Source organism: Podarcis gaigeae, assembly GCF_964106915.1.
Source record: "Podarcis gaigeae genome assembly, chromosome: 2".
Taxonomy (NCBI): Eukaryota; Metazoa; Chordata; class Lepidosauria; order Squamata; family Lacertidae; genus Podarcis; species Podarcis gaigeae.
Window position 1 is genome coordinate 86,539,094 of NC_139679.1, and position 5,396 is coordinate 86,544,489.

At 43.2% G+C, this 5,396-nt stretch overlaps 1 long non-coding RNA gene across 1 annotated transcript; it reads left to right on the top strand.

Annotated features, from left to right (window-relative positions):
- Positions 1 to 187: 187 nt before the first annotated feature.
- LOC310836528 lies at positions 188 to 3,582 on the top strand. Its single transcript, XR_014560103.1, has 2 exons — positions 188 to 477; positions 3,061 to 3,582. It is a non-coding gene; the product is annotated as an uncharacterized lncRNA (long non-coding RNA).
- The last annotated feature ends 1,814 nt before the right edge of the window (positions 3,583 to 5,396 follow it).

Here is a 5,396-nt window from a genome sequence, read left to right on the forward strand (position 1 = left end):
CAGTCAATCTCTCTTCACAGGGATCTTGAGAAGTGTAGTTCTGTGAGAGGAATAGGGGCCTCCTAACAACTCTCAGCGCCCTTAACAAACTACAGTCCCCAGAATTCTTTTGGGGAAGGATCTTTCCCAAAGGACAGTTGGTGGCTGAATGTGGTAAGGTGTTCCCACGTTGTTCCCAGCCAGGAGAACACAGGAAGTTCCCGTACTCTGAGTTGGACCACTGGTCCATCTAGCAGCAGGTCTCCAGGATTTTAGCTAGGAGTGTTTCTTGGCCCTATTTGAAGATGCTAGGGATCAAACCTAGGACCTGCATGCAGGGCCAATGCAGCCTCACAGAGTTATATTATAGTCCAAGCTCTCTGGGGGACCTGGGGCCACTCAAATGTGAGGTAGGCTAACCAAACCTACCTCACATGGTTTTTGTGAGGATAAAATGGAGAGGAGAGAGCCCCGTACACGACCTGCAGCTCCATAAAGGTAATGGTGACATATAGATGTCATAAATTAAATAACAAATAAATAAGCCCCCGGGGACATACGGGTGTTTTTGTTTTTGTTCGAGTATCTATTTTGTACTCTCTCAAAAGTAATTTGTTTACATATGCTTTTGTTTTGAACTATTGTTACTTGGTCCTAAGCTCTGGGTAGAAACTCATTCTGGATATAGGAAGGGGGGGTGGGGGGAAACAACAACAACAGACTCGTTTCAAACACAGCTTGCAGCCTACACAGAAGCCTGAAACGGAGCAGGAGTTTTATTGTCAAAACATTCCCACACAACTGCCGATTGTTAAGTGCGATCTTGCTCTTCCTGTCAAGTGCATGGGGAAGGGAAGGGTGACGCGACTAAGGGGGCCTGCTGCCTACACAGCAATATATATATATATATACCCTGTGCCTGAGAGGAAAATAGGTATACTCACAGCACAAGCCTGTGCCTGTTTACTCAGAAGTGAGGCCTACTCGATGAGGCTTACACCCAGGTGAAGCGGGCTCAGAACTTGCAGCCTCGTTTGCCATTCAACGTTCAGTGGGGTCAAATGAACAAGGCAAGACGCATGATGGCGCATCCCGTGTGAGAAATGCCTAAAAACGTTAATGTCAAAATACCGGTAATCTTAACAATACTCAAAGCTTGTTTACTCACTGAGGCATATTTTTATACTTTGCATTTTTGCTGACTCCCGAAATACTAAGAGTTGCACCCAACTAAATTATTGCACTTGTGGAACAAGCTTTCACCCGTTCAGTAGAGTCTCCCTGTCTCTCCACCCTCCACAAACACCCTGCACTCCCCTAGATCCGCTCTGGAGGACTGGGAGAACCCCCAGAGCAGATTTACGAGGAACACAGGAGGCGGAGAGCAGGGTGAGGGTCCTTGGCACTCACAGAAGTTGTTCTGCATGCACAGTGATTTCATTGGATGCAACCGAATACATTTTCTGTCGAGAGACCTGTGGCACATTACATTTATTGTGCCATAAAATTTTAATATACCAGAGCCTAATATGTCAGATCCATGAAACAGGGACCTACAACAAAATGTTGCAGTGGGTAGTGCTTCTCTTCAGTGTTTAGTCAGCCATGCTGTCCTTCAGAAAACTCCATTTCATTCCCCCATCCTTCATTAGTTTTCCATTTTCTGTCCCGCAACAGTCAGGCCCCATCTGCGCTATACATCTGAAGCAGTATCATAACATTTTAGACAGTTACGGCTTCTCACAAAGAATCCTGGGAACTGTAGTTTGTTTAGGTTACTGCGAGTTTATAGGAGACTCCCACTTCCTCTCACAGAGCTACAGTCAATCCCTTTTCTAAGGGAACTCTGGAAATTGTACCTTTATGAAGGAAATAGGGGTCTCCTAGCAATTCTTGTACTGGTGTACAAAGCCCTGAATAACTTAGGCCCAGGATACCTTAAAGACCACCGTACCCCATTTGTCTCAAGCCAAGAACTGAGATCATATAGGGGAGTATTATTAATGGTCGCCCGTAGACCAGAAACATCACTCATGTCTAGCAGAAGTCATGCCTTCAATGAAGCGGACTCGACTCTATGGAACTCCCATTAGAAATCAAGGAGGCACTGTCACTCCTCAGTTTCGGAAACCGGGTTAATATGGTTTTATTTCAGGAGGCCTTTGCAGTATGAATGCTGTTCTAATGTTTCCATTTTCTGAAGTGATTTAAATTTTACATTCTGTATATTGTGTGTTGTTGTGTGTGTTTTGTATAAGCCACTTTGAGACTTATAATGAAAAGTGGGGCTGGGGCAGCTCTTCATCTTGTCTATGTTGTCTTTTCCTAAACATCAGGAGCCAGGGGAAAAAACCAGTGGCTGAAGAGAAGGGACTGTGGCCTTAGTGGCTGACAGTGGCTCTCAGGGAAGCCAATTCCAAGAGTCACCCAGGGTTGTCATTTGACTTGACTGCCCCCTCCCTTCCTCACCTTCCCTTCTTCTTTTTATCTCCTCTCCCCCTGCTCACTCCAGCATAACAATTCCCCTTTAGGAAATGTTTATAGTAGTCAGGGGTCCTACTTTACAGAGGACTGTCCTGTATTTGATGGGCTGTCAGAGCATAGTCTGAAGGCATCTATCAGAGGAAGGCCTGTCAGAAGATATCTGAAGGCATCCTCAGTTTGAAGGGCTGTCCAGTCAAAGTCTGCTTGAAAATAAGGAATAAAGGAAAATACACTTTTCCAAAGTAGACAGTCTTAGAAAGTATTGTATATAAAAGGAGCTGCCACCATCATGAAAACATAAAAGGCTCTCTTGGTGATACCATAGTGTCCTTTTAGAAAAAAGGCCTGGGTGCTTTTGGCGTATGATGAAGATCTTGCAGTTCACCCTCAAACATTCCCCCTGATCACTGATAATGGTTGGTGTATGTGCTTGGTCACCATAGAGATTGGGAACTGTAATGCTGTGATTTTAGAACCACTGTATGGCTTTATCTTTTTCTACACTGCTTTTAAATTTTTAAATATTACATGGATTATAGGTGTTTTAAAACAAATGAATGAAAGGGTAGTATAAAGTGTCCCCTTCCTGCCCTACAGATGAGTGTTGTTTGACCTGCAGCCTTGCAAATGTTGTTGGACTCCAACTCCCATCAGCCCTAGCCAGCATGGCAAATGGTCAGGGACGAGGGAAACAGCTGTCCAGAAACATCTGGAGAACCACAGCTTCCCCACTCCTAATGCAACAGTCTGTCTTCTCTGTGACACAGCCTACTAGCACCTGAGATAAGATTGATGGAGCGAGACTGAGGCAGGACAGCACCTCTTCTCTAGTGGCACCAAGGTAGGTTGAGCTCTCTCTTGTCGGAAGGCCCATCCTCCATCTTTCCTCTCAACTTTCAGAAACATTGTGGAAGCAGTTCTTTTAAAACATTTTTTCTTGTCTGATCCCAACTGAGTATTTCTTTTCAGCTGCTCTGTTTGCTTTTCCTATACAGTAATTGATGTTAAGCTATAGTGTTTTATCTTTCGGCTGTTGATTTTATAATTTAGCTTTTGTAAGGAACTGGCTTTTGGAGCAGCATGAAAATGTCGGAATAAACAAACATACATAAACAAAAAGGGTTGCCAGATCTCATAGCTTGACTTGAAGTTTCTGCAGCTGCTTCTTAGGATCTCAGGTTGGGGAGTGGGGCAGAGTTAAAGGGTCTGGAGACGTTATGCCTGGCTTGAGAGCTTTTGTTATTTGCTCCATTCACCTCTATTCCCTTTCGTAACTCCTTCCCTACTGACAGACCCGTTTGGGAGCTCCCAAGTGGATCAGACCCCAGCCCAAAGCTGCACAGTTTACATTTGGCACCAAATTTAAGCAGTATGAAATGCATCCTAAGGCTTCTGGGTGTTCCAATGCTGTGCCCATTCCACACCTGAAGCAATAGGTGAGTGACAGGTGGGCATGGTTGGTGGGGCAGGGAAAACTACCTGGCCACAGATTCGGCCTTTGGGTTCCCATCCATGTGCTAGAGGGGTTGCTAGCTGCCCCCTTCAATCCAAAATCTCAGGATTCCTGAGCCTCAGGAAATCTGGAAACCCTTTTCACAAGCTAGAAATAGATATTTTCAATGTAATCTGGCATGTTACTCTTTAGATTTCTTTTTGTTGTTTGGTTCCAGAACCATTAAGGTGGCAAGCTTGATTATAGGCTTTTTCTCCTCAGCACTTAAGGCTAAATGTATTTGTTAAAGGGTTGCATATATATATGTATATATATATATATATATATATATATATATGCTTTCGACACCAAAACCTGCATATATATATATATATATATATATATATATATATATATATATGAGAGAGACTTTGATTTATGAGTCCTGTACTGTAGTGTAGGCTTTAAGAAGCCCTGGCAATCATGAGACTTGTCATAAAATCATGAGGCTCTTCATAGGAGTTGACAGCTTTGGATATTTCACTTTAAATAGTCTGTGAGTCTCTTTGAGGCCTGCATTGCCATCCCCCAAAACAGGTTTTTGTGTGGGTATATATATTTTTAAATATTGTTTGGAACGTAATCAGCAAATGGCATACTAAAAGAAGCCAGAGGTTATGTACTAAATGGTTAAAGCAAATTTATATTTCACTCTTCTGCATAATAGTTAGCTCCACTGAGTGCAATGGGACTTGATTCCAGGTTAGTATGCATAGAATTGCAGCCTAGGTGGTAGATTACACTTGAGGATGCTCATGACAAAGCTTTCTCCTGTATCTGTGTGGGTATTCATATCATTTTAAGATGTTCTGAGATTTTCTGGAGCCAATCCAAACTGGACAGCAAGCTGCTGCTGGCCTGGCCCCTCTAAAAGAAGAGGGGACATTGAGATCCCAGGGATAATGGGAGCCACTACGGCTGATAGGATTCACATAAGGGAGTGAATGAGTGAGGCTTAGAACTCCTGCCTCCAAAGTGCATAGAAGAACTGACATTAGATCCCAGGGACAGAGAACAGCATCTAATTAAAGGGCATTTGTCACATATCTATAATTAAAATACAAATATGTCATATGCTGTGTCTGCCTATAAATACAGAAAACAGGCAGCCAGCAAAGCCAGCTAAAGGACACCAATCAACCCTCTTATTTGTCAAAACAGAAAATGTCTTTTTGCGGGGGAAGGGAGGACCATATGAAAGGTTTTTATCAAGCTGGAAGAAATGATCCTTGGTTAGAGTGCCCATGAACCCCCTTGGCATCTACCCACCTAAATGCAACTTCACCCTTTTATGTTGGAAGCAGGGAATCAGTGTAACTGCTCAAACAAATGCTGTCTAATATTCTGGCGTTAATAACCCAAGTCGCTTAACTCCATTGCAATATGTATGTATTTGCACAGAATCAGAAACTTGAAGGGTGATAACCAAGCTGTTCATTTC